Raw genomic sequence first — 26,505 nt, 5'->3', positions numbered from 1 at the left:
CAATGAAAAGATGCATGATGGAAATTTTAATGAATAATTTTGATTATTACAAATTTAAGGCTACTAGAACATTCATTTCAAAGCAATAATTTTAAAGTTTGTTTTTTAAAGACAGTGGTAGTATATTGCGACATAACATTGGAAAATAATTACTACCTAATTAAAAAAATATGCATTTTTTTATCAAACAAAAACGTATTTATTATGAAAAAATATTAATAAAATAAAATATTTATTATAAAAATCAGTATTCACAAAAATATTGTTGTTTATCTTTAATGTAAATTATACTTTTCTAATCTTATACGAGTTATGTGGATGCAGGTAGTTTGGTTTAGTTTAGTTATATTAACGTCCCGCTTGAAGCAACACTAGGGCTATTTTGGGACGGACCTTGTAATTTTGAACCGCGGTCAGATGCCGAGGACGATTCCTGAGCTGGCACCCCCCTCTCCGCACCACACCAGCGGGAGGACGTTTGGTCTTGACGGATTTAACGTGCAACAGACCCCCTTACACGACGGTTCTTCGGTGGAATCGGGTCCCGAACCTGAAATCCTCCGGTTCCGAAGCCGAGGCCTTACCACCAGGCCACCGCGGCCCGTGGATGGAGGTAAACAATTAATTAAGAGTATTTATTTGTCATATACCTTGCTCAATTATCTGAATATTAAATACAATATATTTTTATTCCTTATATATTTTTAATAATGATCATACAAAGAAAATTGTTTCAAGCTTTCACAATGGAGCCCATTTCCTTTTTTAAAAGGATGGAATATTTCTTCACATTATTTTTCTTCCTCTCATAGTTCAAATTAATTTTAAACAGTTTCTCTTTTATTAATTTGTAGTTGAGAATAATTCAAGTCAAGATACTTGTGTCAAAATTCTCATGCTCCTCGAAAGTGATTTTTGTTCACAGGGATTTCAGGGTTCTTCATCCATATCACCATTTCATCATCTCTTTTGGATTCATCAATTTCATCTTTGATATAATTTTTTGACATTACAGTTTTGAACCAAAGAAATATCCTTAACTGACACAATTTTTTTATTGTTTCAGATATGATTATATTCCATACTGTACTTGAGTACAGTATGGAATATAATCATATCTGAAACAATAAAAAAATTATGAGGGGTATTAAATTGAAAAGGTACGAAAGTCGTAGAAACCAAACCGGTTTGAATTTGAATATGCTGTTTTGGGATAATGTGGTGCAACATCTGGGGAAAAGAGTCCTGCGTGGTTGTGCACATATACGTGTGCCCACCGGCACATCATGCAGGAGAAAAGCAGGCATTTGTGTAATCTGTTCAGTTGACGTGGCAATGCGGGTGAAAACTCATCGAATTCCTCGATCACAAAATAGCCATTAACATTGATGTGTACTTTGAGATGGGCAACGCAAGTCCATTAAAAGCAAAAGACCTGAGCTGTACTCGGAAGGATTGATTCTGTTCCACGAAAAAAATGAGTCCTTCATATTCAATTTCAGTGCGATTTCTTTTGCTTTCTCTATAAGTGCGAAATCAGCTATTATACAACATTGTGTGAAAAAATTAACTAAAATGTCTACTTAAGAAAATTTGGCTTCTTATACATTCAATTTTCCTGCAACGGCATTTCCATAAATGTCCTGTCTTAGATTTTTTTCTGACTTACACAATAATTTTCTGAATTGAAACTGGAATAAACTGTTTTTAACTTGACAGTTAAACTTTTGCTCTGCATTGCTGCCAACTTATTTTTGAAAACTTCGACTGCATCTTTAAATGAAAGTAATTTGCATTCGAAATTTTAAAGGCACACACACACACACACACACACACACACACACACACACACACACACACACACACACACACACACACACACACACACACACACACACACACACACACACACACACACACACACACACACACACACACGTTCAGTTATAATTTTCATCAATTATAATCTCCTCCAATATCTAAGATAATTATTTCGTGTATTATTCGCAATTTCGTGTCACTTATTCAATTCAAACATTTATGATCTCTATTCTCTCACAAGACCTTGTGATAGTCGATTGAAATAAAATCCTGTGGTAATAAATTTTCAAAAAAAAAAAAAAAAATCTGGCCTTTGCAATCATCTTTCTCTACATTTCATTTGGTGGTTTAAAATTTAGGCAACGTGACTAGAATAGATATGCACAATTAATTGATAATTTGAAAAGAGGTTTGAGAAAATTATTTCGTTCTTGCTTTCAAATTAATGTCAGAAATTCTCAGATGATGGGGCCGTAATTTTAATAGAAAAAATTATAAAAGATTTTGTGTGAAAACAAGACACTCTTATTTTAATAAATTCGAATAAAATAAAATGAAATATTTGACTTCGGTTTAAAACACAGAAACACAAACTTTTATCTGACAAATATTAACCCTCGACTGCGTAATTTTAAAAAATTCCTATTTAGATGCAATATTTGGAAATAAGTTCAAACATTTTTCAACAAAGTGAACTGACACTGCATGTTACACGATAATAATATGATGTAATAAAAATCTGTAATCGTAAAAATAAACGCACTAAACTGAGAAAAACGCGGGATACAATAGAAAATGGATTGATTGCCAACGCGGAAGTCGCGGGATAAGTGTTAAATGTCTTGAAAATTGTTCACCTTAAACATAAATTATTTTCCTGTTAAGTGTTTTAATTAGTTGAAAAGACTTACAAATAATTTTTGATTACAAAAATTTCAAACAGATTTGGTTTGAGAACTTTATGTTTTATTTTAGGTTCAAACCAAAAGACTGAATAACCTTCTATAATTAGTGCAGCTCTTATGTTGAATTGTGTGGTAAAAGATTTAAGGAAACATAAAGATATGTTAATAAATATGAGGCATTGATGTTATTCTAAACCATCATCAATGGATGTTTTGTCACCATATTGTTTATTATGGATAGATTGTATGCAAAAAATTCTCGACTCGGAAAAAAAAATGAAACAGCAATTTTTTCTAAGTACGTAACTTTTGTGAGCTTTCTGTTTTAAAAATATATATATATATAATTCTTTTCATAAAATTATCAATTAATTGCAATGAATAACACCTTCTTGAATTGAATGACTTTTTAAATGGTAATAAAGTTAATTTAATTTGCTTGCACATGTCAAAATATTTACTTTCTTGTATTCGTAGTATAGAGAAAGTATAGTAATTGTCATATAAATTCGAAATCGAGATTTTGACGAATCTCCACGTTTTAGGCCTCACTCAGTTAAAAAAAAAATATTTTTGAAAAATGTGTGTCTATCTGTGACAAAGATAACTCAAAAATGCTTTGAGCTAGACGGTTGAAAACTGGTTTATGATCTTTACATCAAATTTGCCGATTTCCATTAAATTTAGAGGAAGTCCGTCTGTCCAGCTGTTCGAATATGAATTATTGCATGAATGAGTAATGAATATAAATAACTAAAAAACGAAGAAAGATAGATAGAAATGTCCAATTATGGGTTGCCAAATCCAAACTATGTGTAGATTATCTATCGGCTTGTACTTTCAGGAACATGTAAACACGATAATTAAAAAAACACAAGAACTTAAATATACCAAATTTAGCATGGGATTTTGTGACTACAACTGCCAAGTTTTTGTTTCAATTGGTTGAAAAAAACGTATTTAAAATCCAAATTCGATTTTTGGATGCTATTAACGCACGCCAGGAATTAATTGCCAAAGAACTCGCCAAGGATTGCACGATAGATGCAGTAGAAATGCTGAATTCACGCCAAAGGTTAATATTTCGTAACTATTGTCTGGCACTGCCATCTATGATGTTCTTTGGCATGACCAGTTTGTTAGTAAGCGAGAAAGTTTTGGGGAGACTTCTCTTATTATTTGTTAGTGACCCTACCCTCCCTTTAAAGCAAGTGTTAAGAATACTCATTGTCAGCAAGTTAAAAATGGCTGTAGTATTAAATTCTTAAGCATTTAAATTTTTCATAAGATTAATTGGAAAAACTTTTAATACATTAGTAAAATGGACAGTCAGGACATAAACAGCACTGAGAATACATTAAAATCCTTTTATAATATTTATTCTTAAGCAAAAAACTCATCATTTTCATTTTTCTCATTCCCTACACACTTTTATTAGGTTTCTGATCTTTTAAGTGAAACAAAATAATGGTGATTCATAATAAAAAGAAATTTATATTTGTAAACAAAAATGTTATGAAGAGTTCGAGAAACAGATGTTATCTGTTAGAAACATAAAAACACATTCATTTTTCTCTTTTGTAATGTTTTAAGGAAGTGTTTTTTCAGCGATATTCTTTTAATATTTGTTTGTATATAGTTTTATTTTTCTCCTTATATTTTGTATAAATTTCGCTTACATTTTTTTTTTCCTTTATGTTGTGGCATCTATCAACCACTATGCAATGCAATCTCGAGTCATATACAAATTCTTGCGAGTAATAGCAGACATAAGCTTTGTTGAAATTCAGCTAATCTTATTTTTGAATTTCCCTTGGTTTAGATTTGTTATGATTTTTATGTGTTGTTGTTTTATTTTATTAAAGTATTATTTTAGTCATAGCTTCGCATTATTTTCAGAATGTGGGATTTTATGAAATGGATACTCGCTTTAACTGTTTCAATTATTTCGCTTCAATGTATATTTTTTTGAAAAATATCTAGGAACTTGAGATTCAAATCTGCCCATGAAAAAAACTCATCATATCCTGATTTTCTTGTCTCAATGGCTGCAATTTCTTTCTTTTTTTTTGCCTTTATAATTAGTTATTTTCTCCACAATAAACTTATTTACTCAACTGCAAACCTTCATATTTTTAATATTTATGAAAATAAATCAGTACCGCATATGTATGATAAATTATTTTCAAAACTATTGTAGTATTGATATTTTTATACCTGACATCACTACAAATTAATTTGTAATTCATTCAGTCAACAAAAGTTTTCCGAGTTAAAGTTTTGAATAACATTTATAAGTAGCAGATTTTCTACTCTGAACAATCATTAATTAATGCTATAATCATTCTTATCAACATAAAACCATCCCAAAATCTGAATCAAAGATGATATTTAATGATATTTTAAGAAGGTAATGTTTTTATGTAGCTTATTTTTCTTAAAATGCATTAAGCGTAATGCAAAAGTCCACAAGACAATAGTTTTGTTGAGCAGGACAATGTTTGAATATAGATATACTAAATTTAGCTTGTAATTACTACTTCAAAAGATCGTTCTAATTAAGAAAAGAGATTCAAATATTAAATAATATTTATTTAATTAATGATAGAAATTTTAACATTTTTCGCTAGGACTTTTGGGGCATATTATCACCATTATATCTTTAAAAAACAAAATAAAAAAAGGTATTAAAGTGGTAACAATTCCATTTCCATAAAAATGTTTCTTTAATTTTCAAATTAAAATGATTATTTTTTTTGATAATATATCTACAAAAATATATTTCATTGTTTTAATTATTGCATCCATACAAACGTACATGGCGATGCCATTTTTTTATATATATAGCTATAATTAAGAGTTGTAGCAATTGCATTACTCTTATCTTCTCTTTTGGATACTAGATGGCGATGCCTGTTTAGGCCATCCCATATGTCATCCCATAGTGCATTGCGATTGTAATTAGAATGAGATGCGATGCTGAACTGTGAAGCCGAGCGCGTGAATGTCTTGTCTTTGTGTTTGTGCTTGTTTAATGTGTGAATGTGATTATTAAAAGAAATGTTCCTAAAAACATTCGTCCTGTTGCTTCCTGCATGGATCATAATAATCTACATACCACCACAGAGTTAAATTTTACTTTCTGGCATCGAAATGTAGAGAAAGTATCGAAATCGCCAAAAAATTCGAACTCGATATTTTGATGACTTTCTGGGTTTTGAATTCAAATAATACATCTTTGGCAATATGTTTATTAGTCTCTCTATCAACTTGATAACTCTCGACAAACAAGAAGACGGATAAAATTTAATATGTGTATTTCAGATCAAATATTTAGGTTTCTATAAAATTTTGTACAGAATTTATTCAGAAGAATTCTGCCTGATTATTCGAGTACAAGTGAACTTAATAACTATAAAACGTAATGAATTAGATTGATAAAATATGGTATACAGGTTTAGCATCTGTAGATTCTTTTCAAATTTTGGATCCAATCAGTTCAAAGGATTGACTGTTTGTCGGTCTGTTCTTTTGTATGCATGCAGATGCAGTGACTTAAATGAATGGGAGTCGGCATGTATTCTTGTGACTGGGATCTGTGACTGTATTCTGTGTCAAATTTAGATTTCAAGTGGTGTAAAAAAGGCGTCCAAAATACATATTCGTACGATAGATTCAATAAAAAGGCTCAATTTACATTGAAATTCCATATTTCATAACTATATTTCACCAATGTAATGCAAGGCATTCTCGGTCTTACTCGAGGTCCATACTTTTCTGAGAGTATAGGGGATAAACCTTTATTGAAGGGTATACGAGAAAGTTTCGGGGAGAATATTTCTACTGGTTAAAAAATGTATGAAAACATACAAATAAATTTTAAAGTATTATCGTGCTACGATGTTGTGGACATGAGGTTTAAATCTCTATTAAATTGCTTTTTCATTAATAGAATTTTTACTCCTTCATCAATCTCAAATTGGTGCTTTGGTTCTCGGTTACAGGAATTAGGGTTTTGAATAATACTGTGGGAACTGCTGACAGATCTCATCTTCTGTATGGCATTATGTTGCGTCATTAATCACATGATGCTTTTCCGTCATTATTGACAGACGAGAGTTGGGTAGTGAGTCTGTAAGACGTACAGCTCACGCTCAAATATCTTTATATGTTCTATGTTAGTAATGTTTTGTCCTTTGTCCTTTAATCTTAATAAATATATTTCACATACTAATGCTGGTCGTTGCCTTTCCCTACAATACCTTAATTTAAAAAAAAATCATTTCCGTTAAACTTGCTCTAAATAAATATAATCGAATCTGGAAATTCACTTTCTTTTCTTCTTAAATCTCTAATTTGAGAAAATCGTGAGGTGACATAAACGTAATTTGGAATGATGTTAAGTGAAGAATCACCACTCAGCGATTCTAAGTGCACTTCAAAAATAAATTTTATTTCAAAACGAAGAAAATTTACATTATCATATTCAAGTGACACGTCTTTTTAGCACATTAAAAAAACTTTCCAATCATGCTCATTCCATCATCAAATACTAAATAAAAAAAGAAAAGACTTAAAATATGAATAACAAACAATGTCACAAAATGATTAATTTACTTTCTGATTACTTTACAGAAAACATTCTTAAAAGTTACCGTACTAATTAGCAATATTGTCTAGTCTTAAAAGAAATTAACTGATAGTCACCATTTTAATAGTTACTGAAATTGGAATTATTTTGATTTCCAAGATTTAAAAATGTGCACATTAGGCTTAGTATCGCGATTTAAAGCATTTTCTTCCAATTTCTAATTTTGTCATAATGTTTTTAACCATACGAAACTTATATACATTAAATCTGAGAGAAACAAAGTTACATTTTTATTCTGGTGTAGAAGTTTAAATCGGTAATGAAAATTTAAATTCTGTTTTCGTAATTTAACCATGACTGCAACCTAAATAGTCGCCTCCAAAAGTCCATATATTATCTCACATAATCGAGAGATTCCAAAGATGCAAATCAGAGTTGTATTTAATCGCATCATGCAGTGATATCATGTATGCTAATCAAGGAGTTCAATGATATTTCAAATTAAACTACTGTTAAATATTTTCTAAGTAAAAGAATTTTACTAAATAAATAGACAAAAATACTGTAATAATAAATGACATCTATCCTATACAACATACAGAGTAATCGTAAAGTTTTCCTGGACCTACGTCACACCTTCTCTACTTAAATATCATGTAGGAAACATCATTGGCATTAGTCGTATGCAAGATGCCACGAAATTCAAAGCTGTCTGACTTCGAAAAAGGCGTAATTGTCTGATATAGAAATGGAAATCCTTAAGGGACATATCTAGTGAGTTAAAAATTCCAAAATCGACAGTGGCTTTTGTGATTAAGAAGGGGAGGTGTTCAAAATGTGCTTTGCCCCTGCAGACCTATGAAACTAAGAGATAAAGACCAATCAGTGCTGTCCAAAGAAATTCGGAAAAACCGCACCAAATCGATGGCCCAAATACTCCAGAAGTTCCAACAAGCATTCGGGACTGTTGTTTCTATAAATACCATCCAAAAGGAAGCGCATGATTTCCATGCTAATGCTGCCGAATATAAGCTTTCGATTACAAAATCCAACCGAGCTGCTCGATTGAGATGGTGCAAGACACGTCGAAATTGGACCGTAAATGAGTGGGAACAGATTCTCTGGAGTGATGAATCAAGGTTCAATTTCTATCAGTCGGATGGAAGAGTCTGGGTTTGGTGTATATATGTAGAATATCTTTTACCAGATACCATTGTGCAAATAGTAAAGTTTGGCAGATCTGGAAGTATGGTCTAAGGATGTTTCTCATGATATCGACTCATGATATGGAGTACGGATTCCAATTCATGGTAAGCTCAACGTCGACTCCTACTCCACTATTCTAGACAACAGTGTGCTTCCTAAGCTGTGGCATTTTTACTGGTTAAATCATTGTTTTTTCCAGGATGACAACGCCACTTATCATGTTGCTAGGTCCACTATGGATTGGTATGAGGAAAATGGGGCGAACCAATTGACCTGCCCTGTCCAGAATCCAGACTTGAATCGTATAGAAAACCTTTGGGACGAGTTGAATCGCCGAATTTAGGGGTGCAGTAAATGTTCAAAATCTGTGAAAGAACTTGCATATTTTCTCCAAGCCGAGTGTAAGAAAATACCGCTATTTATCACCCAACTTATGGAAAGCATACCTTGGAAAGTTAAGGCTGTAATTGCCTCAGTGAGGACTCTTCCAACTACTGAATATGAATAAATTATATCTTTTTTACAAGGTGTCCAATTACTTATTGGTAGATAGTGTATAGTTAAAATAAGTATCATATGAATTTGCAGCAGAAGACATTGTTTGAAAATGATTGCATTAATGATAGAAAAGGAATGAATTACAAGAAAGTATGAATTTAGTTAATAAAATGTAAGTATTTTCAACTCACAAATTATGCATGGAAAATTAAAGTTAAGATAAAAATAGTTAAATATTTAAATTAATTATTTTTGTAAAAAGTGATATATTTCACGAAGTTCACATAAATTATTTAACGAAGTGTTATTGTAATTTAATTTGACTTTTAGATATTTATGAAAATAGGATTGATAGTTCACAGATAGTTTTAAATAATAGCAAATCTTTCTAAAAGTTATTTTTTATTATTATGGTTTAGGGGTATGGGATTGCGCTAGGATAGAACCTGGGATCTTTGGGTTAGCAGTCCAGTAACTAAACCATTTTACCAAAACAGCTGTTCGGGTAGAAGAGCTGTTACTGGCTTATATGCAGTTCACCACAATGGCTTAAGTACTCTTTTTTTTATATCAAAGCATAACGACTTGTTTTTTTAAATGATAAACAGAGAATTGCCTTCAAAGAAAAAGCATCTGCGATTTCAATGAAACCTGATACTAAAAAAATCACTTTTTAGGAGCTTGCTATATTAATGTAATGATGCTGTTTGTCTCAATTCTTTATAAAAATTCTTATTTACTGTCGCCTCTAACACAACCTTGAGTTGTTGTCTGAAGAAGTTAAAGGAAACATTTGGGAATCTTTCACTTAACTCTTCAAAGAAAATCTAGTAAATATGAACCAATCCATAGAAAAAATTCTTTGCTTTCTCGTATATGGAATACTACTGTGATCAGAAAGTATCTGAAATGCTTCGTTTAAAATACATTTATAGTAAGTAGACTAGCTGGTACACGGCGCGTTGCTGTCGTAGAAGAAATATATTTAGAAATATCGTTTGAAATTTTAAAAAGCTGTCTTGCTTAATTAGGAATGATAGAAAGAATGATATTTATTTTCTTATCGGCAATGAATACATTCATTGAAATTTAGTGATATATAAAGGAGAAGTACAAATAATATTTAATCAATTTTTTTGCCTTCATTTTTCAAGTTCTTTAGAGTAGACAACATTTTTTGTCTTTCCCTTTTCGACAATAACAAATTTTTTGGCTGTCCGACTCGTAAGCATGTAGTATGTAACTGGCCATGTTAAATCCGCACACTTGCAACTTGTCCTTGTTGATGGTAATCGAGAATGAAAATCGAATGGGGAACTGCAGTCATTTGAAATCAAAGGAATAATGGGAATGCTTGGAATGAGCACATATTCTCCAATCAACTTTCCGTTAAGAAAAGTTGCCTCATTTCTTTCCGCATATTAGTCTTTTGATTGTGATGTGCGTGATCACGTAGCCTATAAACGTTGTTTTTCGATTCTTGTCGAATGTTGGTCTTGAGATTCTGAAGCACGTGAATTTGCAATTCGTAAACGATCTGCTTTATTGCTCGCTTTTTGTTCCGCGTTTATTTGAGAAGCTTGAATTTGCTTATTTCTGTGCTGCGTTGGTGTATCTATTAAGTGACAAACGTTTGGGGACATAATTTTTTGTCGTAGCAATTAACATGATATACGCTTGTATAACCGGAATACCGTTTGTCGATTCACCGCATAGATAGAAAAATTACTGTTTGCACTGGAAACTTTCCTTTATATATAACTTAACTTGATAGTTATCGATAGTAATTATTCTGTTTTGTATGTGTAAGATAAACTCTCAATAATATGTAATGGTTGCCACAGACAAAATATTGTGCACGCTGAACATCCTGTGTAGATGACTATTCATTAAGAAGAAAAAATTTAGCACTTGCACTAAATATTTTCGATTTCATTTCACTCACATTGGTTGGCATCAATCAAAATAATTTGATTTCATAAGTTTGATATCATAAGTTTCATCGCAATCGGTCGAACGGTAAGGCAACGCATAAGGTACGAAACAAACACTTAACGTACGAAACAATGCATAAGGTACAAATAAAAATTCATTTTTATGTATTAGATACGAGATATGATAACTGTACTATGTCTATAATCTTCACGCAGGTGCAAGCAATAAGTTGACCAAGTTCATCGCAATCGATTGACCGGTACGGCACCGCATAAGGTACGAACAAACAAAATTTCATTTTTATATATTAGATAAGATCTTCAAGCTTTTATTAGACATTTTTACGACATCTATAATCATCTGGAAAAAGTTAGGAATTTGTTTCATTTTATAGTTTCATTTTTTCTTCTTTTTTGTTAAATGGGAATCTTAACCTTCTTGATTGTACAAAATGGAGAATATTGTTGAGTAAAAAATATCTATTAACATTTGTTTGCTCAAAAAAAAAAATGCCAATGAAGTATTTGTAAGGTTGCAAAAAAGCATACCAAAACAACTGCTTATCTAAAACAAAAGTATTTGTGTGGAATAAAGTGTTTACGAAGGCAGCGATCTGTCGTAGAAGAAACACATACTAAAGTTTAGTTTAGTTACATTAACGCCCCGTTTTAAAGCAACACTAGGGCTATTTTGGGACAGACCTCGTAATTTTGAACAGCGGTCAGATGACGAGGACGACACCTGAGGTGGTATCTCCTCTCCAAACTTCCACGCCCCATCAGCTGGAGGATGTTCGCCCTGACGCATTGTACGTGCACCAGACCCGCTTATACAACGGTTCTTCGATGGAATCGGATCTCGAACCTGAAGCCAAGACCTTACCACCAGGCCACCGCGGCAAAAGTATTCCGAAAGACTATCTACTTTGTCTTATCATCACCAGGTGGATCAGGTTAGAAAATGAATGATGGTTATTTGAGGCATTACTAAACAAGTTCTTATATGACAAACGTCGACTACAATAAAAGTTGTAGAAGAATAAGTCATGAATTTTGTAAATCGATAATAAATCTTTTCTTAGAATTATTATTTTTCGTGAATTGTTGACACAAATCATCAAATATTTCATCACATGTTCCATATTCATCTAATATGGTAGAATGGTATTTTTTTCTATGGTTAAAATTACCTTTTCATTGTCAAAGTTTTGAATCCAGTAAATCGATAAATGAAAATTTGTTATGCAATCTGAAGGGATTTCTCAAAAATGACTTAAAGTAATAGTTTGATGATTAAAAAAAAGGGGGGTCGATATAAATGCCTTGTTTCTGGAGAGTACTTTGAAAGAGATACAATAAATTTTATGCAACACACTGATAACTTTGTTTTATGCCATCATTTCTAATCACAGTAGTATACAAAAATAACTATTGCAATCGTTTAAAAAATTGTGATCTCAAGATTGCGTTTGTGGAGTTCTGCCTGTTTATGAACCTAATATATAACACGGGGGGGGGCACTTCGTAATTGAGGATCAGAAGCTTCCAGTATGGTGGTGGGTTCTCGCCATTCCTGTGAGTGCACGGAAATGTGACGATGACGAGGCATACTTCCTTCAGGAAGTATTGTACCACGGCCGTTGATGGTCCTTAGGACACAAATACAATTCCCACCAGTGTAGCTATTTCGGCGATCCGGTCATTAAAGTTTTTCCGTGTGCCTTATGGCAGATCGGAGTAGTCAATTTGTAATTATGATCCTGATAATTCAAAAACTTAACAAAGTAAATAAAAATTTTTATGTTGTCTCAATATCGAAATTAAAAATCTGTATAAAAGTTTGGAGCCAACTAGTCATATAAATCAGTTTCTATAGAATTTAAAACGAAGCGAACTATGTTTGTTTATGAGAAATTCGAGGGACGATAATTCAAGAGGTACTTTCATTGAACTCTTTCAATGCATTTTGATCACAATAATAAATTTAAGCTCAGTTGAAATCACTTTATGTGTGCAGTGAGTGAGTATTCAACGGTTACACAATAGACATTAGGGCTAAGATTTGCGCATGAAATGACTTATGCTAGGCATACATATTAAAATAATTTTGGTAAAAGATGGAACAAGAATAAGTAGAACAAAGACTCTCATATAATAACAAATCGAATGCAAATAAAAATGGGTCAATCGAAATAGACCGATAACTTCTTCCATGGAATTTGGAATGATTTTCTCTCTTGTATTAAGATACATTGATGTACGGAGTTACCACCCCAACACCGTGCGCGAAGCACATCGTTGGTGATACAGTTGGGCTTTTGTCTGTAAGTGAAATTTTTAAAGTTCTTAGAAGTCTTTTTGCTCTGCATTTATGCAACAGTTTTTCTTTAATTTTTATTGTAGATTATGAGATATATTTTTTACTTTTAATGAGGAAATATGCCGATTGATCACTTGAAGTGTTAACAACTAACAAAACCCAACATAACAGTTTATCTATTCATTAGAAGGAGAAATTGAGGAATATTTTAAAGTTTTATTGAATGTTGTTTGTGATCTTATAAAAAATACATTGGATAAAATTTTTAAAAAATAGGTAAAAAAGGGGAAAAAAACAAGAATAGTTACTTACTACTGTTGTCACCTAAAAATAAAAATAAAATTTAAATAATGTTTATTTGCTATAGGTTTATATCCGACAAATATTTTTTATCATTTTACTTACCAGGTTGAGCTAAAAGAAAGTTTTAATTAATGCTGGTTGTTTACATAATAAGTCAGTGCATAAATTATACTTTTCTACAAATCTTTTTTTAACTAAAATCAAATAATTAATTGGATATCTTATATTAAAATGTTTAAAAAGTCATAATTTCAAAATAATTAAGGTAAGATTTTTCATCGAATTATCTGTTTGTTTGTTTCTTATGGCACTTGCCACTGACAAGCCCGCTGTTACGAAGACAGCGATTTAAGCCTGAGGGTGACGTCTCTTATTTTTTATAGCAGCGCCAACTAGGGCCAAGAGTACGACTTTGCCACTCACGCATCATTCATTCGCTTGCACAACCCCTTTTTACAGGAGGGCACATTCACACATCTCACAGATAGAACAACAGAAGAACAACCATGCCCAAACCGGGACTCGAACCCGGGACGCCCGGATCACGGGGAAGACGCGCTACCCCTATGCCAGGACGCCGGCTCGAATTATCTAAGAAGAGATATCAGAGAACTGAATTTACTATGGAAAAAATAATTTGCAAGTTTTATCATCTCATAAATATTTGTTAATCTCATGAGTGTTTTATTATGAACGAAGAAAATATCCGTGCAATAAAAACAGGGACGATAAAGAAAAACACATTTTTCTCGAAGAAACTGAATTAATAAGCAAAATTATTGTGGAAAATGAATTAATTTGTCATGTACAATCTCTCACAATTAAAAAAAAAATACGTTATATCAAGTGTGTCAGACTTTTGCGAATATCTTTGCAGTATTTAACCTTTGTTTAACGTTTGCAGTATGTAACAAATTGTAACAGTTGCAATAAAATTTTTCGTTTTTTTTTCTGTTCTTGGTTATAGAATTATTACGTAAAGTCATAGGAGATATAAGTCAAAATATATAATAATGAATAAATAAATAATAGCCAATATATATATTGGTCAAAGGAGATAATCGATATTAATGTTTAAATATGAAGGCAAAGTTCAGGGACTTCAGTGTAAAATGTAATAAATATCTGCCAGCCCGAATTGGAAATATTCATTAATTGCTATATGAAGTAATTTCCTTGTTGTAATAATTTTAAAGAGTGTTGAAATGGCATTGAAGAGCATAGATTTATAGTAAGAGCATTTTTGTTTTGTTTAAGAAAGGAAATAAGTCTTCTGTAAGATCCAGAACGACTTACATTCACTTGGAACAATTTTGAAGTTGATTTCCGCTGACAAAAGTAGGAAATACGATAGCAAAACGAAAAAAATCGGCAATGGGAAGAAAAATTGACTTTATGGTTGTCCTTGATCACTTTTATACCGTGCTTTTGAAATAAACTTATATTTCTATTAAAATCGAAGTGTTATTTCTTTATAGCCCACATAAACTTACACCTTCTTTATGTCTTCGTGCTAATATTTAAGTCTGACGCTTTTGTGCCATATTAACAAACTATTTCTTAAATTATCTCAGTTTCAATTCAGTTAGAAAAATTCTGGCAAAAAAAGAAATCCTATAATAGATATCCTTTTTTTCTTTTTTAATACTCTATATGAGTGAGAGTTGAAGGAACTATTTCATAAATGGAGTTTAAGTTTAAATTAAAGATATGAGAATTTATAATTATTTACTTAAATTTTTTTTTATATTTCAAGAAAAAACTATATGTGATGCAAAGGAAAAATAAAGTGAAGTATAGTAATATAATAGAGTGGTGAATTTACATGATATCATTATAACGTAAATAGCTTAACTATGCATGCCGAATTGCGCGTTACCTTACTCTATTCTTTTCCCTTCCTCACTCACTAATTGTACTAATAGAAGATAATATACATTCGACGTCAACATTTTGATGAATATATATATTTTAGAGCTTCTAATGTTAGAAAAATTATTTTTGGAATTTTATCTGGTTGTTTTGAAACACAGTAACCATTAATCCATTAACGGGAAGCTTATCTGCCTATTCGTGCCCTTATAAACACGATAACAGAAGAAAAGAAAATAACAAGATAGATGAAATTTAGCATATGCTTCATCATTAGATTTCTAAACTAGTATTAAGTTTGGGCCAATTTTGTTGTCCACTGATCTGTATAATTGAGTAAATGTGAACGGAACAACTGATAAATGGGACAGTTTATATAGATGATATTTAGTTTGTTCTGTTGTCACCAGAATTACAGATTTGAGTCAAATTTGGTGCCCAACTGATTGGAAGGTAAACACAAAAAGTTCATAATTTGTTTTTCTTTACTATTATATGAAACGCAAATAACACCATACTGTACTACACAAAGAAATCGGGGGAAATAAATGGGACAGTTTATATAGATGATATTTAGTTTGTTCTGTTGTCACCAAAATTACAGATTTGAGTCAAATTTGGTGCCCAACTGATTGGAAGGTAAACACCTAAAGTTCATAATTTGTTTTTCTTTACTATTATATGAAACGCAAATAACACCATACTGTACTACACAAAGAAATCGGGGGAAGAACATTTCCATGGTTATTGTTGAAGATGCCTCATACTTTTTAAATTAACTTTGTGATGTACATTTCACACATGCCATTTGAATAAGGATTGAGTTTGGTTTAGTTTAGGTATATTAACGTCCCGTTTTAAAACGGCACAAGGGCTACTTTGGGACGGACCTCGTAATTATGAACCGTGGTCGGATAACGAGGACGACACCTGAGATAGCACCTTCCTCTCCACACCTCACCACACCAGTGGGAGTACGTTTGGCCCGTACGGTTTAAAGTGCACCAGACCAGCTTACACGACGATTCTTCGGTAGAATCGGATCTCGAACCTGACATCCTCCACTTCAAAGGTCAAGACCTTACTACCATGCCACCGTAGTCCATTGAATATGGATTGAATATATTGAAATAGAATTGTACTCAGTATGAAGCGGAAAAGCGAGAAAGAAAATCTCAACCGATTATTTTATTTATATGGATGGGATTCTATATTTTTTAAATTTAATGCAAATCTAAAATGAATCTTTATTATAAATGAGATAAGTTTAGCAGTTTGACAAGATAAATTTGCTGAATGCACACATTATAAAGCACACTTCAAAAAGCTGAGGAAATTCTTCAAAGATTGCGAAGACATAAATTTTACTGCGAGTCATTTTGTTCAAATTTTATCACAGCTATGTATCTCTAATATTTTATGCTGATTCATTGATGAATAGATTTTCACAGTTCAAGAGCCTTATTTAGGTTATACTGTGTCAAGCCTTAGTTAAAATTTTAATATTATACACGAAAATTGATTTGCTTTATCAATCGAAAAAAAGGTTTAAAATTTTTATTTAAAAAAAGTATTGTAAATCTGGTTAGAACATAAAAGTCTGCAATAAACACTTTTAATATAAATTAATTTTAAATTCTTACCTTTTACTGCAAGGAAGAAAACAATAAAATTTAAATCAATTTAATAAAAATTACTAAATGTTTATTATTAAAATTCATAGTTATTAGAAAGTCAATTATGGAAATACTTAACATACAATGTAATATCTAGATTCAACCTGAAGTCACTTCTTAATTTAAAAATTGCATCATTTAGGGTAATATTCTTTGTCAGATGTTGTCATTCATTTTTTAAAAAACAGTTGTTGTTGTTTCTTATGGCACTTGACATGGACAAGCCCGCTGTTACGAAGACAGCGATTTAAGCCGGTGGGGGAGCGTCTCTTGTTTTTATAGTAGCGTCAACTAGGTCCAAGAGTACGACTTTGCTACTCACGCATCACTCATTCGCTTGCGCAACCCCTTTTTACAGAGGGCACATTCACACATCTCACAGATAGAACAACCATGCCCAAACCGGGACTCGAACCCAGGATGCCCAGATCTCGGGAAGACGCTGTATCCCTAGGCTAGGACGCCGGCTTTAAAAACAGTAATTTTTTTAAAATAACTTTTGGCCTTCCATATTTTAGGCTGTTTATCCCAAAGAATAACCATTAATTAAAGAAATCTATGAAAGCCTTTTACTTTCCTCAATATTGCTTAAAACACAGCAAAGTATTAGTACTGATGCGTATCAGTACTGATCACATAAATTTCAGTATTTTATTGAAGAATTATGACTTGTAAAATTTTAATTTTATTGATATATTTTAAAACTTCAGATCCTAATTTGAATGGGGATATATAAAAATTTCAAACAAATATTTAAAAATATTACAAAGCTTAAATGATTTCCACAAATGCGAAAATAACAACAACTATATAACAAAAATTCAGGTTGAAAAACGTTACTATACTGCAAAAAATATACATGATTTTAGATAGATGATACTGGATTGCCAGTAAAATGTAATTGCTAGATAATTTATATGATTTGAAACAGCTTTCCATTAGTATATCAAGCCTAAAATATTTTTTAAAGTTTTAGCAATTTTAAAGTTAAAATATTTTAAAACTTCTTACCAATGTCTCCATTTTTGGTCATCTTGTAACCTATAACATATTATTTTCATTTATATATATTATGTAGTACATGGAATATGCAACATATTTCAATAACTCAACATAAATTTTTTATAACTTCTAAAGAATTTCTTAGAATTACTATACATTATTTTATTTCTTAGAAAAGTTAATGTTCGTTTCATAGTAACAATGCAAAAGAGGTGCTCTTTGGTTTATTTTCAAGAATGTTTCTCTGAAATTAAATATTTATAATTCAGAACATTTTTCATTTGTGTTTTGATTATTGCTTTTGGAATTTCATTTATTTTACTCCTTACAACGACGAACATTTACTCTTTACAATTATGAACAATCATAGAACCTGTCGAGAATTAACTCACAAATCAAATATGCTATTTATAGACTGAATATGGTGTAAATGTTTGTAACATAAAAACAAGTCTTCCCAACTTTGCGATAAGAAAAATGATCTTAAATTGTAATTTAATAACGAATAAAAATGATTTTTGGTATCTTTTATGCTATGCAGCATGCCAACTAGACCATCTTGTAATGTTCTAAAAATTTCTTGAATACTTAATTGTAAAGTGAATAAATTCCTAGGTATATTGAAGTTTAACAATGCTTCCGCCATTTCATGACATTACAGTAAGTTTAAGACTTTTTGAGTATAAAATTGGAAAGTTAGCGGATTCTTGGGATGTCAAAAAATAACAAAACTCCTGTGATATTACAACTGAACAACATGCTAAAAAGAATTCTTGTGTACCAAATTACCATTTAATTATTTCTGAAAAACTAAATTTATGATGCAACTTCAGCACTATGAGAGACTATCTTATTTAGGTTGGAACATAAGTATGTCAAAAATACATACATATGTATGTATGTATGTCAAAATCGTAAGATAAGTAATAAATGTCGATTGTATAATCAACAAATGATTAGTGTTATGCTCTAGGAAATACAGCGTGCCTTATTAATTATTATACATTGAAACAAATTTTTAAAGGTTTTTTCATTTTTGGATTGAAGTACCCACTTTCCATGAATAGGTTTTGGGTAATTTTTAGCTAAGCATTTTTCTTTCATCATTTATGTTTTGATAATAATTTATTGCAGAAATTTGTGTTGCGAAAAAACAAACAATGTGAAGAATTTCATCACGATTTTCATCTTGTTGTGTGTTGTGACTTATGGCACTTTAAAAGTCCGCTGATAATTATCTGTCAGCGATTTAAGCCGAGTGAGCGTCTCTTGTTTTTTCAGTAGCGCCAACTAGGGCCAAGAGTTCGACTTAGCTACTTCATGCGTCACATTCGCTTCACAACCCTTTTTTACAGGGGGCACATTCACACACCTCACAGATAGAACGCAGAAGAAGAACAAACCATGCCCGAACCGGAACTCGAATCCGGGATCCCAAGATAACGGGATTGACGACGATTTTCATCTTACTAGAGTCAAACGCAAAATCCCAATATTATCAATTAAAAATTCTAGCTAATAAGAAATTGTAGCTTTAACAATTTGAAATAAATGAATACAATGGAAAAAAATAATTTTCCTGTTTACTCTACGTGATATTGAATAATAATATCCATAAAAGTGTCTTTGAGCAGATATATTTGGTTTTATTACTAAATTCCACAACAGATTAAATTTAAAGAAAAAAAACCAGTAAGTTTTTGAGAATATTTTGTTTTATACAATGCATGATACTTTTAATTACCTCTTTATGTTACATTTCAGTAATTATTTGTTTTTGGAAAAATATATTTTGTGTTGTTTAAATTGGCTGACCTGTGTGTTTGCAATTAATATCAAATATTTTTAAAAATATTTATATTTATTTTACTTATGCATCAATTTTTGTATTAACAATTTTTCCAACTTTTTTGCATTATTTTATTTGATTTTTATTCCGTTTAACTTTTAGTTTATTATCAATTTTATCCCGTATTTTGTATCGCATTTGTTTGCAGAAGATGCTCAGTGATTTTGGAGGCCAGTCCACGGGTTTTAAACATCCAATCTATCGCCTCTGATTTATAGATTGTGAACTTTCTAGTGTAAAACATAGTGATAAAGTGTGCTTAGATCGCTCCATTCCTTTACTACATATCTCTTTTTGATCAGCGGAGCCATTTATAAGGAATCAGGAGGCATTTACTCTGGAAAGAAGCGGTGGGTTGCGCCAATTTTACGTGCTGGTGATAAGTTAAGGCTATTCTGATATTCATCAGAAATTATTTACCACATGTTCATGGAAATGTCTAATTGTATGAGGATTGCTGACAAATCGTTCACTGCATGTATTGAAAATGTTTTCTTTAATAAACAAGTCCTCAGTGTTGAATGAATAGCGAAGGACAAAGTGAGTTTTGTTTGCTATCATCATGAGCGTGTACCGCATTAAATCGAACTTGAAGAAATAATTTAAATATTGAAATGTTTATACATTTCAGGAGTGCAAGAATATTGCATGTACAATAGTTGTCACTATGTTATAACATATATCAATCTTGGCTGTAAACATTCATATATAAATATCTAGAAATAGAAATTTAATGATGCAATTAAAATAATTTATTCATTATTTCAACAGGAAGAATGAAACTTGCATACCTAAGAATTTAATGGAGATTTTTTTCATTTAACACTAATCGTCTCTGGGGACGAGATGATTCACAAGGAATGTTGGCTCTATTTGTTTTCGAATAAAACATTTATATATAATGTAATGCCCATGATTCCGCCAAATTAGCAGTCATTACAGCTGCAAAATTTTAATTGTCTTGTATATGCTCGATTTTTTATGTACATGAACCTTTTTAATGTAGATCAATCCCATGACGTCATAGCACTATTAATAACGTAAGTGCCCAGTTAATTTTTCTTTCACAGTGTTGTATCCTCAATTTTTTATTCGTCTCGTAAATTACATAGTTATTAGCAGAATCCTTCTTCTTTAGTTTTCAACTATGGAATTTTTTCAATATTTATTTTAATGCAATATGCAATACATAAGAAAAATATTATATTAGTATCATTATAAATACAATTTTTAAAATTTTGAAGCGGTATCTTTATAAGTATAAAATTCATCTCTATACAATAACATTTTTGGAAGTCTGACCTGTACAGTGTGCACTCACGCGCGCACACTGTACAGGTCACACACACACACATTTTTATTATTAGTAGAAATTATGTTGAATTTAAATTGAACACTGATTTTTAAAAATTATTTCCTTTGAACATATTTTTATAGATGCAAGGAAAAATCAATTATAATTTTATTGCTGGGCTTGAAAAAAAAAAGGGAATGTTTCATTTTAAAATTAAGTTTCAGTATAAAAGCATTAGTTAGGTATAGAAGCACAGTTTTTAAAAAATAAAATTGTCCATTTAAAATAACAATTTAAATGTGAAAAAATTTATTACAAAAAAATTGCGGTTTTACTTACGCTGCATGCTTGATGCTGAAACTGTAAAAGCAATCATTATTACTTGCTTCACTTTTTATAATTTTAAATAAATAATTTAACTTATTAATTTTTTTGCAAATATTTATACTAAGCAAAAATAAATAATCAGTCCCATGAGGATGATAATAATAACTATTACTAAAAAATTAAATGAGAATGTACTTAAAACAGAGGATATTTTACGATTTCATACCAAAAGGCATGTTCATTAAAAAATGTTAGAAACCTTAAAATTTTCCTCACTTTAAAAGATGAAAGAAAAGTTCTTTAGACACTAAATTTATACAAAATTTTTTAATGTACTTTTACAAGTTTTGTATTTTTCCAAATGACAGCTATGAGAAATATTACAAGAATAATGTGTTTTTATAAAATAATTTTTATAATGATTTTCTATCTTATTCTAATGATCTCTAAAGAAGATGATATTTGTATTTTTCAATAATGAAATGATAAAACAGCGTAAAATGACCCAGAATTGAAATAAATTTAATGACACTTCTGAAGTAATCGAAGCTAAAGTTTATGTGAGGTGAAAAGCAAAGATGAAGATTTTATTTATTTCAAAAATTTCAGAATGAAAAAGGAGTGTAAAAAATATCAACTGACGATTTCTTTCAAATTCTAGATGTTAGGGTCATTCAAGGGTATTTTCATTTTTTTTTATGATTGTGTACTAAAAATTATTGCTGACGCTTTCTTATCACTGTTATTGAATTTAAATGCCATTGGAAAAATATCTTTCTATAATTTATTCTTCTATATGATAAATGATATGAACTATGATAAATCTGTTTGAAGATGATGATTCTTTATGATATATGAAAGATGTTCTTCTATAATCTTCCAGAATTTTTTCATATAAAAATATAATAACAGTTAATAAAAACAGGGAGATTTTATCTTTTTTGAGGTATTATTTCAAATTAGTCCCTGAAGTCACTGAAACTTTTCCCAGAAATATTATTATAACTGAACGGTATAACAAGATCAGTGATCTGACACGCAAAATTGGATCAAAAGCTTCAAAGAAGGTAGCCTAACATTTCAAATAAAATCCGGAAGTTGTGTCCGATAGCCGCGAATCCGGACTAATTGAAAGAGAATATCGAGTCTAAACCTTAACAATCGAAAATTACTGAAAAATTTGGATCTTACATGTTGAGTAATAAATAAGCTGCAATTATTTTGTCATTTGAGAGAGAATCTTCAAATCTAATTTGTCTTCTTCAACAAAATAGTGTCAAATCTCAAATGTTTTGAAAGAAACAAACTCGAAGAGCTGAAATAAATTATATAGCGTCCTTTTTCTTAACAAAATTATCACATTTTTTAGGTCAACAGCAACTTTTTTTTATAGCCGGTAATTTTTAAATATTGTCTACTGAACAAAGAATAGACATTTTTTAATATCTAAATCAATCGAATGGTACCGCCAAAGGATCATTCAGGAAACAAGATAATGGTTAGAAAACATCACTTATGATGGATGATACTTTTTGTAATGTTCGCTGTTCTTTAAGATATCCGACTAGATTCGGAGACGAATTTAAAAATAAAATGTTGCATAAACTCTTTTTATTGTAACAAATAGCTAAAACATACTTGGAAAGTCACTATTAGAAAAAAAAAGCAAATTTAGCAAAATTTTCAATTATCGGAAAAACAGATTAAGGCAAAAAATATTGGAAATATTTCAAATATTTCATTTTTATTTCACCTATATATATATATATATATATATATATATAGTTCAAACTATATAAAATACAACAGTTCACAAGTTAAAAATTATTTCAATAAATAAAAATTTTGTGACCATTTGAATTTTCCTTTAATGATTTTTTTTTGCCAAAATTTGAATTTAAAATGTCTGTAAGTCATATCTAAATGAAGCTACCTTAAAATCCGCGGTCTATCACATCCTCGAAAGTTTTAGATACATGCATTCCAAATTTCATAAAATTTTATTGAATTGATTTTGGGATATCATGTTTTCCGTGAATCAATCATAATGAAATATTCATTCTTTAGAAAATGCTTTTAGATATTGTACTTGTCAATTAGTTCACTAAAATGCGCTGGAAACAAATGTAGTTTTCACGCTTTTTTTAACAGAAATGCCAAAAATAAGCAAAATACGCTTGAGTAGGTAGTCGCTCATTTTCGATTAAAAATACCACTGCTTTAGATTTCATTTTTATTTGTTGTGTATTATTGAAACTATTGTATCTATAGTTTTATATATTAAAAACAAAGTCTTAGAATCTACAAAGTTTGGATTTTATTTTCAGATCATAAAAAAAAAAAAAAAAAATCAAATTTTTTTAGAAAAGGCATCTTTACAACTTATTCGGATACCTTAAAGGTACAATAAAGTTTGAATTTAAAATGAAAATATTTTTAATACACCCTAATACATCTTTGCTACTAATCAGGAATAATTTAGTTACTGGAATTGCTTTCCAGACTATTCTCTGATGAATGTCAATAATTTTAAATTCAGTAAAGCAGGCATATTTCCTTTTATAAATTTCTCCTACTTTTCCTATAAAAAAAGGAAAAAATTGAAATATCGATGTTCTGTAAGTTAAATAGTGAGTATTTCATGAAAATTTTATTAATGCAATTACGTGATTGATTTTTATCTATAATGCAAAGCAAAGAAATAAGTAATGGAATGAAAAAAAAATGAGTTAAATTCAATTGTGTTTTTTTTTATCTCTTTAGAGCCTGGTAATTGATTTTTTAAATAATATGCCAATAATAATTATGTAAAATATTGAGTACAATTTAAGACTTGAATTTTGCAATAAATCAACAAAAATCAAATTACATAACTAGAATATCAAACTTACTTAAAGCAATCAGCGCAATAATGACAACCAGAAAGAATGTTGTTTTCATGATGAAGTTTGGAACTACTATAAGATCTCAATAGAAAGGTAAGATCTCAATGCTGTTTTTTTAACTCGTTTATACAGGTGGATTTTGGTGAAAAAAACCTCAGCTGTGTAACGTACAGGGAGAAAAATATATTTCATTTCGTCCAGTGACTCAAAATTTATTTTTTTCTCTTCCCGAATAACACAATCACAATCAGGCCTATAGCGTCAGTATTAATTTTCTTTTGAGTATGAAAGTGGTCTAAGACATGCCATTTCATTTTACGTTATTGAAGGATTAATATTTGCTTAAACTAGTATAATGATCAAATCATCAATTTTCAGAATTCATTTCTACATTTCAGTTAAAAGATTTGCTTCAGATTATAATAATTATAATGAAATGCCCCATTTTATAAGTAAAAACTCTTTCTCTTTGATTCTTGACTTCAACCACTTTCATAAATACAGACACAGAAGGAATGCAATAAATGCCCCGCTTCTTAGAAAAAGAATATGTTTTTTCGGTACTTGAAGTAACGATAATAAGATCTAGAATAGTCTACCTATAAATCATTTTATTTTAACTTTCATGAATCAGACTGCTGTATGCTGCTGTATTATGTAAGTAGAAACCTCTGGTAATCAGTTATTTCGCCTGGATTAATCTATATCTATCTATACTTATAATAAAGCTCAATGTGTGTGTGTGTGTGTGTGTGTGTGTTGGCGCTCTACAGGCCAGACCGTTTGACATACAGCTACCAAATTTGGTACATGTATACCTTGGAGGCTGGGAATGTGCACCTGGGGTTTCTTTTTTCGAATTTTTAATTAGAATTTTAATTATTAATTAAAAACTAACTTTCCCGCCAAAAAAATCTTCCATTTTCCCCACCGCCAACTTTTCCGCCAAAAAAATCTTCCATTATCCCCAGCGCCAAACGAGAAAGGCTTCAGTTTTTTTTTCTCCCAACAGTAATGAGGCTAGGGTTAAAATTTTTCGGCGGATTATTTCAATCGGTTCTGTTTATTTTCTTAATGTTTGATGCATTTAAAATTAAACATTGTTAATGAATCGATCTTTCAGATTCATTCTGAAGTACTTTTGAATTAAAATAAAACAGAATAAAGGAAATTAAAAATTTCTAATCCGCATAGCGTTACCCCAACTGGCGTAGAAAAAATCACGTATTTGCGTTACGTAACCGGCGAAGAAAATTCACGCATGCGCATTCTGTTCTGATTGTTGCCATGACAACGTTGTCAATGGATGATTTAAATTATTTTTGGGTTAGTTGCATGCTTTTGTAAGTAAATTGTATTTATGTTAGTTATATATTTTTTGTACATATATAACTAGCTTATAGTTTTAAGTACATCGTTTTTTAAGTAGTTTTTTTAAAACCTGTTTTCAACCGCTTATTTTAAACGATTCGTTTTATTTTCTTAGTGTTTGATGCATTTAAATTTAAACATTGTTAATGAATCGATCTGCTCATAATGAATCTAAGAAAATTTTGTTGACAAATTCTTGAGATATTACATAAATTAAAAAAGATATTCTTTAGTGCCCATAAAGTTTAAACGCTGAGTGACTCTATTTTCAGTAATCAGATTATAAAAAAATGCTTTGTTTCAGTAAAAAATATTATTATATTAATTGAAGATAAATTCTTTCCACTTTAATTTAAAGCATAAATTCTACCGTTTTCAACCGTTTATTTTAAACGATTCGTTTTATTTTCTTAGTGTTTGATGCATTTAAATTTAAACATTGTTAATTAAACGATCTGCTCATAATGAATCTAAGAAAATTTTGTTGACCAACTCTTGAGATATTACATAAATTTAAAAAGATATTTTTTAGTGCCCATAAAGTTTAAACGCTGAGTGACTCTATTTTTAGTAATCAGATTATGAAAAAATGCTTTGTTTCAGTAAAAAATATTATTATAATAATTGAAGATAAATTCTTTCCACTTTAAT

General features: G+C 30.4%; 1 long non-coding RNA gene across 1 annotated transcript; it reads right to left on the bottom strand.

The window, feature by feature from the left end:
- Positions 1 to 18,137: 18,137 nt before the first annotated feature.
- Positions 18,138 to 24,612, bottom strand: LOC129956445 (uncharacterized). The gene is made up of 3 exons (XR_008782691.1): positions 24,490 to 24,612; positions 21,611 to 21,631; positions 18,138 to 18,167 (listed from the first exon to the last, which is right to left on the bottom strand). It is a non-coding gene; the product is annotated as an uncharacterized LOC129956445 (long non-coding RNA).
- Between the last annotated feature and the right edge of the window lie 1,893 nt (positions 24,613 to 26,505).

Source organism: Argiope bruennichi, chromosome 2 (genome assembly GCF_947563725.1).
Source record: "Argiope bruennichi chromosome 2, qqArgBrue1.1, whole genome shotgun sequence".
Classification (NCBI taxonomy): domain Eukaryota; kingdom Metazoa; phylum Arthropoda; class Arachnida; order Araneae; family Araneidae; genus Argiope; species Argiope bruennichi.
This window is presented reverse-complemented; position numbering and strand designations above follow the sequence as displayed.